General features: G+C 42.6%; 1 pseudogene; it reads left to right on the top strand.

The window, feature by feature from the left end:
• Nucleotides 854-1,996, top strand: Or1f24-ps1 (olfactory receptor family 1 subfamily F member 24, pseudogene 1; annotated as a pseudogene).

The raw sequence follows: 11,509 nt of genomic DNA, 5'->3' as shown, positions 1-11,509 counted from the left end.
CTGAAATGCTAGTTACTCCCAGGGCTACCTATGGGCAGATGAGCTAAAAGCCCTATGTGGTAAGTAATCAAATGTGAGGAAGACAGAACTTTCCCTCAGACAGTGCCACAACATCATGTTCTGTGCTGAGGGGAAGTAGAAGGGGAACAGATCCTTCAACCCTAAGGCTCAGATCAGTCTCAGGGAATTGTCTCTGGGACTTCACTCCACACAGACTGCTTCATCACCAAGTTCTGACTGTGAACTTACATGATATGTTCCACACTTGTTGGTCAAGAGGGACCAAGAGCAGGCTTGCACCACTACTTTCTGCTGGTCTTTAATGAGATACTCAGGGACTCTATCCCCAGTGGGACATCATATCTAATTCTCCCAGAATTCCTTCTGACACAGAGGTCTGGGACAGTGATCATCCACTCTTGAGCTCCTCAGAACCTAACCATATTCCCCTGATTTCCAGATCCTTAGAATAATGAACACAATTACTCAACACCTCCAAGGTAAAATAATAGAGCTCCCATGTTCTGATGTTTTCAGGGCATTAGAAATGCTGATGTTTCTTCTGCACCAAGTGCTGCTCACTCTCTCCCACAGAGGGGACAGCAGCAGGAGTCACAGTTCCACCAGTTGGAGCTTGAGATCACTAAAATAGCTGGCTGCTTCTCCTTTCCTTTGAGCTTCTAAGGAGTGGGAGGAAATTGGAAATGTTACCAGATACAGGTAAGAGTGACATGCATGAAAGGTTGTGTACTATATCCAATAAAACTAAAGGGGTAAATCTGGGGAACCAACACTATCTAAACTGGGATTTGTAAATGGAGTGTGTAGAAAATAGGAGTGAATCTTAATTCAGAAACCGTAATGCAGGATTAGTGTGAACCTGGTTGTAGCATCCAAACCTGAAGATGGCCTTCTGACCTCTGCATCTTCGTTCTGTAGCTGGGCTCAGACTCATGAGCAGCACCAACCAGTCCAGTGTCACTGAATTCCTCCTCCTAGGACTCTCCAGGCAGCCCCAGCAGCAGCAGCTCCTCTTCCTCCTCTTCCTCATCATGTACCTAGCCACTGTCCTGGGAAACCTGCTCATCATCCTGGCCATCAGCACAGACTCCCACCTGCACACCCCCATGTACTTCTTCCTCAGCAACCTGTTCTTTGTGGATGTCTGCTTCTCCTCCACCACTGTCCCTAACGTACTAGCCAACCATATACTTGGGAGTCAGAAAATTTCTTTCTCTGGGTGTCTCACACAGCTGTATTTTCTCTGTGTGTTTGGTGACATGCACAATTTCCTGCTGGCTGTGATGGCCTATGACCAATTTGTGGCCATATGCCACCCTTTACGCTACACAACAAAGATGACCCATCAGGTCTGTGCCCTTCTTGTTATGGGGTCATGGGTGGTAGCCAACATGAATTGTCTGTTGCACATACTTCTCATGGCTCAACTCTTTTTCTGTGCAGACAATATCATCCCCCACTTCTTCTGTGATGTGGCTCCCCTCCTGAAACTCTCCTGCTCAGACACACATCTCAATGAGCTGATGATTCTTACAGAGGGAGCTGTGGTCATGGTCACCCCATTTGTCTGCACCCTCATCTCCTACATCCACATCACCTGTGTGCTGTCCTCAGAGTCTCATCCCCCAGGGGAGGATGGAAATCCTTCTCCACCTGTGGCTCCCACCTAGCTGTGGCCTGCCTCTTCTATGGCACCGTCATCACTGTGTATTTCAACCCCTCAACCTCTTACTCAGCTGGGAGGGATACGGCGCTGCAGTGATGTATACAGTGGTGACACCAATGCTGAACCCTTTCATCTACAGCCTGAGAAACAGGGACATGAAAGTGGCTTTAAGGAAAGTGCTCGCCATGAGATTTCCATCTAAGCAGTAATGTTGAAAGTGTTGCACATCACAGAGGGAGCTATTGTCTAAGAATTCTTCATGTTTTGTCAATTATCTGAAACTTAGCACTTACCTTTTCTAAGAAAAGCATCAATTATCTCTCCCAAATACAGAGCCCAGAATATGTAAACTTATACAATGATATCTGGGCATTTTATGGCATCTAACATTTAGCAGGAAATAGGTCGATTCAATTCAAATGATCTGTGCCTCCTACAGTTCTAGGTTTCAGACCTGTCAGTCCCTCTTCCCTTTTTCCTGTCTCTGTCAATGTCTGCTGGTGTTCCCAGGTAGCAACTCTTTTGTTCTTGTTTCCTGCTGTTGTTGTTCCTGCTGTTGTTTTGTTTTGTTTTGTTTTGTTTTGTTTTGTTTTGTTTTGTTTTGTTTGAGACAGAGTCTTGCTATGCAGGTCTAGTTGTCCTGGATCTTTCACTTAGTAAAAAGTTTATTAGCTTTCAATTTCCATTTCATAGTAAAACTTAAAGTTAGTGCCTGTAACTTGGTTTTACTGATCTTGTGTATTTTTATTTCTAAGATTTTTTTCAATTGTAATGAAAATATTCATTCCTTTTATTTTTATCTTTTCGTTTTTGTTTCTTTCTGTTTCACTCTGTCTCTCACTCTCCCTTCCAACCACCCTTCCTCCATCCACCCCTCCCTCTTACCCTCCTCCCTCTCCCTTTCTTCCCTCCTTTCTTTCTTTCACACCATTTTAACTTCTGCTTTCATATACTCTGATGTGTGGCCTTCCCTTGGACTGTGGTTGAGTTAAAGAGGCTACGTTCTTAGAGAAAACAGACTCTTCCTAGTGGCTAACACTTGCCAACAGCTCTATAGCTAGAGGCTAGCAGTGAGACTTCATTCCCACTTCCTCTGCTACTTCTGTGTAGCCTCTGCTTACACACATCTCATATATGTTGTCACACCACTGTGAGCCCATGTATGTACCTTGGCCTGGAAGACATCTACCACCTCTAGTTCTTACACGCTTTATGTTGAAAGTTGGTAGGACTTCTCAGATGTATGAATTATTGTTTTCAAAGAAATTGGGACATCTTCAGACATTATTTCTAAAAGCAATTCCCCCACTCCTTCCTTCCTTTCCCCATAGAATCTTGTCATGTGTCTGGCAGTACTTCCTGTCTTTGCCCTTTGTCTGTTGTCCTTGTCTCTTCCTTTCTCTCTGATCTCCAGCTTGTGCTAACACTTTCCCTGTCTTCTGCTTTGCTCACTCTTCCTTCTTCCAGTACAAGTCTGCTGAGGGCCTAATGAGCTGTTTCTTTTGATCAGGATCTTCTCATTCCCTAATCTCCACCTGATCCCTGCTTTTCTCACAATTCCTCTTCCTGAAGTCTCTGTTTAATCTGGCAATTTTGTCAAACTTTTGTTTAGTTTCATTTTACACTTGCTGGCTTGCTTGTTTCTTTACTGTGCATGTTTTCTGGTCAGTGAGCATGTCTGCCAGCTTTGTCTACATAGTGAGTTCCAGGACAGTGGGACTATGTAAAGACCCTGCTTCAGAAAGAGAAGGAGAGACAGAGACAGAGACAGAGTCAGAGATACAGAGACACAGAGACAGAGAAATAGAGACATAGAGACTTTGAAATATATATAATCAGTACTGATGCAGCAAATAGGGAAATTTTTATTTGATGCTACAGAAAAACTATTCTACTACCCATTTGAGTGTATGTTTATCTCCTCATGAACATGTGTGGCATACAATATTAAAGCAGGAAAATGGTTAATAAAAAGGGAAATGTCTTCCATAATCCCAACATAGAGCATGCCATTCATGCATTCTATATCCCTTTCTGTAATATTTATTTTACAAAAGAAGGTTCTAAAATACTGCAAGTTTTCATACTTCTATTTTTATTAATTTTAGGTAGTCCAACCCTTAGTAATTCTACTTATCCTTTGAACATGAAAAAATATAGTATGTTTTGAAATTTATTTTGAAAATTGTGTGGCGTTCAGCTGCGAAAGGTACCCTGATTCCTGATCCAGATAGGTCGAATCCCTGGAAACCTTAATAGGTACGGTAGGTGCATTCCCAGCTTCCCAGATCAAGACCTCACTGACTGCAGCCCCCCACAAAACCTTGCAGTGAAGTTTGAGACAGACCATTCATGTAGAGCAATGCCCCAAGCCCCTCTTCCACAGGTGAGTACATGACTACAGGTCACTTACGCCCAAGACAGAGAAGATGCAGAAGCAGGACCACACTACCAAATGTGTAGATGAGCTCTGCCCAAGCTCTAAGGCCAAACCAAAAGAAGTACCTGCTGTCAGACACTGTCCCATCCAAAAACTCTATTTAAGTACCGTGTTCAAAGTTAAAGGTGTGCAGGAATTATTCCACCGTCTGAAAACTTCTGTCATAAGAGCTGTAACACCACTGCTTGAGGGGAAGAGATCTGCTCTCCTGAACTTTGCCGGCACCCCTTGCCAGTTACTCAGTCCCCTACTGGCTCAGTCCAGCCAGAGCAACTGAAGCAAGAGCAGCAGAGAGTAGAATGACCAGCAGCTGAGGCAGCAGCAGAAGCAGTTCCTCTCCCTGCCTGAGTTCTCTCTCTACCTCACCCTAACCAAGGCACTTAGCTGGGTGAGAGATCACCGTGAAGAGTGCCCAGGCACCAGAGCCTTACAGGAAATGACTAAAGTCACAGACCTACACTGATGAGCACCAGGGGACTGGGAGAAGAGGATTACAAGTGTGTGGCCAGCCTAGATTATATTATGAATTCTGGGTCATAGGCTACATTATGAAATTCTGTCTCAATAAACAACATAAAACAAAAGAAAATTAATTTGAAACATGAAATGTTTTCTCCTCATCTTTTTTCCTTTTCTTTTGTTTTTTAAATAAGCCATTCCATTCATACACATCTAAAATTATATCCCACTCACTGGTTAACCCTCCACAAATCCCTGATCACACATCCACCATCTCCCCCTCCCCTGTGCCTCCATTAGGGTGCTCCCCTAACCACCTACCCTCTCCCAGCCCAGCACTCCAGGATCCCCCTATGCTGGGGCATCAAACCTCGACAGGAACAAGAGCCTCCCCTCCCATTGCTGTCAGGCAAGGCCATCCTCTGCTACATATGCATCTGTAGACATGGATGTAGAGAGAATCAACATGGAAGCAGGTGTGAATGATCCTCGCTATGCATCTTTCCATAGATACAGGGTTTTATGACTTTTCTTAAGGGATGGATGTTTACAGGATTTTGTGCGGTTTAGATGGACAATTACATCTTATCAGTTGGATTAGAAGTTATTGTGTGGTCTCCTCTTTCATGTGGTGACTTAATTGAGTTCAAGAGAGTGTATGGTGGCAGGACACACTGAGCCCACCACAGAATTGGGATGTGTATGCCTGGCATGGTGGCAACCTGCCTTGGGAACTAGATAGGTAGAGAGATTGCTGCCAGGCTTAGAGAGTAGTCATCGGCAGTGTGATATGAGATTGAGCTTAGCGGGTGAGAAGCTTTGCTGACTGAGATGAAAATATCCCACAGATGACATGTGGCCCTACAGTGCCAGCTCTAGTGTGGGGTAAAAGAAACCTTTTTTAAAATTTTACTGCAACACATAGATCCCTCCCTGTACACTCCTTTGTTGGTTGTCTAGTCTCTGAATTCCCTGGGATGTCCAGACAGCCAATGTTGCAACCCCCTCTGCACCTCTAGTCATTCTGAAGCTCTGCCATAGAGTCCCTCAGCTCAGTCTGATGGTTAGCTCCAAGCATCTACATATGAATTGATCAGTTGCTGGCCAGACCTCCCAAAGAGCAGCCACACCAGGGTCCTGTCAGCAAGTGCATCTTGATCATACCATCAGTGTAAGGTTTGATGTCTATAGACAGGATGGATCCCCAGGTGGGTCAGTCCCTTGATGGCCCTTCATTCAGACTCTACTCATTTTTTGTCAATTTTCTTCCTTTGAACAGTAACATTTCTGATTAAAAACTTTGAAGTGGGTGGTGCCCTCATCGCTCCACACGGGACATTGCCTATCTGCTGGAGGTAGTCTCTACAGGTTCTATCTCCCCCTTCACTTAATAAATTTTGACTAATGACAACCCTTTGGGTTCTGGGAGCCTCTCACTTCCTTACGGGACCCTCCAGTGGCTATCCCCAGTTCCTCATCCCTTCCCCTGCTACATATTTGTATTTGATTTCCAGACCTTCTGTACCTCTCTTCCATCCCTTCCAGTACCTGATACTGCCCCCTTATTTCCTCCCTCTCCTCTCTCTGTCCCAGGTCCCCCTCTATCTCCACCTCCAGTGACGATACTGTTCCCCTCTAAAGATGGCATTGAAACATCCACATCCTGGTCTTCCTTTCTCCTAAGCTCCATATGGTCTATGGGCTGAATCATAGGCACTGTGAACTTTTGGAGTACTATCCACTTATCACTGAGTACATCCCATGTGTGTTCTTTTGTGACTGGTTTAAGTCACTCAAAATGATATTTTCTAGGTCCAAACATTGGCCTGTGAATTTCATGAAGTCATTATTTTTTAATAGCTGAGTAGTACTCCATTGTGTAAATGTACCACATTTTCTGTATCCATTCTTATGTTGAGTGACATCTGGGTTGTTTCCAGCATCTGGATATTTAAATATGACTGCTATGAACCTAGTGGAGCATGTGTCCTTGTTATATTTTGGAACATTTTTTTGGATAATGCTCAGTAATGATATAGCTGGTTCATCATATAGAAGTTTTTTCAAATTACTCAGAAACAGCCAGATTGATTTCCAAAGTCATTGTACCAACTTGAAGTACCACAAGCAATGAAGGAGTGTTCCTCTTTCTCCATATCCTCACCAGCATCTGCTGTCACCTGCATTTTTTGATCTTAGCCATTCTGACTGGTGTTGAGGTGGAATATCAGGTCTGTTTTGATTTGCATTTCCCTAATGACTAAGGATGTTGAATATTTTTTAGGTGCTTCTCAGCCATTCAATATTCCTCTGTTGAGAATTCTGTTTCACTCTGGACTTTACTTTTTAATAGGGTTATTTGCTTCTCTGGAGTCTAACTTTTAAATTCTTTGTATATTATGGTTTCCAGATGACTATCAGATATAGGGTTGTTTAAAAGCTTTTGCCGACACCCGCGGATCCCAGCCCGCAGCAGCTCTCTGCTCCCAGACCCGGTGAGAGAGAGACCCAACCGCCTGGTCAGGTGGGCACTCCTGAGGCTGCAGAGCGGAAGAGACCACCAACTCTGCTCACCCCTGCCCACATCCCTGGCCCAAGAGGAAACTGTATAAGGCCTCTGGGCGCCCGTGGGGGAGGGCCCAGGAGCGGCAGGATCCCTGCGCCAGAGACACCGCCGGAACCTGAAGGAAACAGACCGGATAAACAGTTCTCTGCACCCAAATCCCGTGGGAGGGTGAGCTAAACCTTCAGAGAGGCAGACAAGCCTGGGAAACCAGAAGAGACTGCTCCCTGCACACACATCTCGGACGCCAGAGGAAAAAGCCAAAGACCATCTGGAACCCTGGTGCACTGAAGCTCCCGGAAGGGGCGGCACAGGTCTTCCTGGTTGCTGCCGCTGCAGAGAGCCCGTGGGCAGCACCCCACGAGTGAACTTGAGCCTCAGGACCACAGGTAAGACCAAATTTTCTGCTGCAAGAAAGCTGCCTGGTGAACTCAAGACACAGGCCCACAGGAACAGATGAAGACCTGTAGAGAGGAAAAACTACACGCCCAAAAGCAGAACACTCTGTCCCCATAACTGACTGAAAGAGAGGAAAACAGGTCTACAGCACTCCTGACACACAGGCTTATAGGACAGTCTAGCCACTGTCAGAAATAGCAGAACAAAGTAACCCTAGAGATAATCTGATGGCGAGAGGCAAGCGCAGGAACCCAAGCAACAGAAACCAAGACTACTTGGCACCATCAGAGCCCAATTCTCCCATCAAAACAAACATGGAATATCCAAACACACCAGAAAAGCAAGATCTATTTTCAAAATCATATTTGATCATGATGCTGGAGGACTTCAAGAAAGACATGAAGAACTCCCTTAGAGAACAAGTAGAAGCCTACAGAGAGGAATCGCAAAAATGCCTGAAACAATCGCAAAAATCCCTGAAAGAATTCCAGGAAAACATAAATAAACAAGTAGAAGCCCATAGAGAGGAGACACAAAAATCCCTGAAAGAATTCCAGGAAAACATAAATAAACAAGTAGAAGCCCATAGAGAGGAGACACAAAAATCCCTGAAAGAATTCCAGGAAAACACAATCAAACAGTTGAAGGAATTAAAAATGGAAATAGAAGCAATCAAGAAAGAACACATGGAAACAACCCTGGATATAGAAAACCAAAAGAAGAGACAAGGAGCTGTAGATACAAGCTTCACCAACAGAATACAAGAGATGGAAGAGAGAATCTCAGGAGCAGAAGATTCCATAGAAATCATTGACTCAACTGTCAAAGATAATGTAAAGCGGAAAAAGCTACTGGTCCAAAACATACAGGAAATCCAGGACTCAATGAGAAGATCAAACCTAAGGATAATAGGTATAGAAGAGAGTGAAGACTCCCAGCTCAAAGGACCAGTAAATATCTTCAACAAAATCATAGAAGAAAACTTCCCTAACCTAAAAAAAGAGATACCCATAGACATACAGGAAGCCTACAGAACTCCAAATAGATTGGACCAGAAAAGAAACACCTCCCGTCACATAATTGTCAAAACACCAAACACACAAAATAAAGAAAGAATATTAAAAGCAGTAAGGGAAAAAGGTCAAGTAACATATAAAGGGAGACCTATCAGAATCACACCAGACTTCTCGCCAGAAACTATGAAGGCCAGAAGATCCTGGACTGATGTCATACAGACCCTAAGAGAACACAAATGCCAGCCCAGGTTACTATATCCAGCAAAACTCTCAATTAACATTGATGGAGAAACCAAGATATTCCATGACAAAACCAAATTTACACAATATCTTTCTACAAATCCAGCACTACAAAGGATAATAAATGGTAAAGCCCAACATAAGGAGGCAAGCTATACCCTAGAAGAAGCAAGAAACTAATTGTCTTGGCAACAAAACAAAGAGAATGAAAGCACACAAACATAACCTCACATCCAAATATGAATATAAAGGGAAGCAATAATCACTATTCCTTAATATCTCTCAATATCAATGGCCTCAACTCCCCAATAAAAAGACATAGATTAACAAACTGGATACGCAACGAGGACCCTGCATTCTGCTGCCTACAGGAAACACACCTCAGAGACAAAGACAGACACTACCTCAGAGTGAAAGGCTGGAAAACAACTTTCCAAGCAAATGGTCAGAAGAAGCAAGCTGGAGTAGCCATTCTAATATCAAATAAAATCAATTTCCAACGAAAAGTCATCAAAAAAGATAAGGAAGGACACTTCATATTCATCAAAGGAAAAATCCACCAAGATGAACTCTCAATCCTAAATATCTATGCCCCAAATACAAGGGCACCTACATACGTAAAAGAAACCTTACTAAAGCTCAAAACACACATTGCACCTCACACAATAATAGTGGAAGATTTCAACACACCACTCTCATCAATGGACAGATCATGGAAACAGAAATTAAACAGTGATGTCGACAGACTAAGAGAAGTCATGAGCCAAATGGACTTAACGGGTATTTATAGAAAATTCTATCCTAAAGCAAAAGGATATACCTTCTTCTCAGCTCCTCATGGTACTTTCTCCAAAATTGACCATATAATTGGTCAAAAAACGGGCCTCAACAGGTACAGAAAGATAGAAATAATCCCATGCGTGCTATCGGACCACCACGGCCTAAAACTGGTCTTCAATTACAATAAGGGAAGAATGCCCACATATACGTGGAAATTGAACAATGCTCTACTCAATGATAACCTGGTCAAGGAAGAAATAAAGAAAGAAATTAAAAACTTTTTAGAATTTAATGAAAATGAAGATACAACATACCCAAACTTATGGGACACAATGAAAGCTGTGCTAAGAGGAAAACTCACAGCGCTGAGTGCCTGCAGAAAGAAACAGGAAAGAGCATATGTCAGCAGCTTGACAGCACACCTAAAAGCTCTAGAACAAAAAGAAGCAAATACACCCAGGAGGAGTAGAAGGCAGGAAATAATCAAACTCAGAGCTGAAATCAACCAAGTAGAAACAAAAAAGACCATAGAAAGAATCAACAGAACCAAATGTTGGTTCTTTGAGAAAATCAACAAGATAGATAAACCCTTAGCCAGACTAATGAGAGGACACAGAGAGTGCGTCCAAATTAACAAAATCAGAAATGAAAAGGGAGACATAACTACAGATTCAGAGGAAATTCAAAAAATCATCAGATCTTACTATAAAAACCTATATTCAACAAAATTTGAAAATCTTCAGGAAATGGACAATTTCCTAGACAGATACCAGGTATCAAAGTTAAATCAGGAACAGATAAACCAGTTAAACAACCCCATAACTCCTAAGGAAATAGAAGCAGTCATTAAAGGTCTCCCAGCCAAAAAGAGCCCAGGTCCAGACGGGTTTAGTGCAGAATTCTATCAAACCTTCATAGGAGACCTCATACCAATATTATCCAAACTATTCCACAAAATTGAAACAGATGGAGCACTACCGAATTCCTTCTACGAAGCCACAATTACTCTTATACCTAAACCACACAAAGACACAACAAAGAAAGAGAACTTCAGACCAATTTCCCTTATGAATATTGACGCAAAAATACTCAATAAAATTCTGGCAAACCGAATTCAAGAGCACATCAAAACAATCATCCACCATGATCAAGTAGGCTTCATCCCAGGCATGCAGGGATGGTTTAATATACGGAAAACCATCAACGTGATCCATTATATAAACAAACTGAAAGAACAAAACCACATGATCATTTCATTAGATGCTGAGAAAGCATTTGACAAAATTCAACACCCCTTCATGATAAAAGTCCTGGAAAGAATAGGAATTCAAGGCCCATACCTAAACATAGTAAAAGCCATATACAGCAAACCAGTTGCTAACATTAAACTAAATGGAGAGAAACTTGAAGCAATCCCACTAAAATCAGGGACTACACAAGGCTGCCCACTCTCTCCCTACTTATTCAATATAGTTCTTGAAGTTCTAGCCAGAGCAATCAGACAACAAAAGGAGATCAAAGGGATACAGATCGGAAAAGAAGAGGTCAAAATATCACTATTTGCAGATGACATGATAGTATATTTAAGTGATCCCAAAAGTTCCACCAGAGAACTACTAAAGCTGATAAACAACTTCAGCAAAGTGGCTGGGTATAAAATTGACTCATATATATCAGTTGCCTTCCTCTATACAAAAGAGAAACAAGCCGAGAAAGAAATTAGGGAAACGACACCCTTCATAATAGACCCAAATAATATAAAGTACCTCGGTGTGACTTTAACCAAGCAAGTAAAAGATCTGTACAATAAGAACTTCAAGACACTGAGAAAAGAAATTGAAGAAGACCTCAGAAGATGGAAAGATCTCCCATGCTCATGGATTGGCAGGATTAATATAGTAAAAATGGCCATTTTACCAAAAGCA

This window comes from Rattus norvegicus, chromosome 10, assembly GCF_021556685.1.
Source record: "Rattus norvegicus strain SHRSP/BbbUtx chromosome 10, alternate assembly SHRSP_T2T, whole genome shotgun sequence".
Lineage (NCBI taxonomy): Eukaryota > Metazoa > Chordata > Mammalia > Rodentia > Muridae > Rattus > Rattus norvegicus.
The sequence above is the reverse complement of the archived record's forward strand: the minus strand, read 5'-3'. Positions and strand labels throughout refer to the sequence as shown.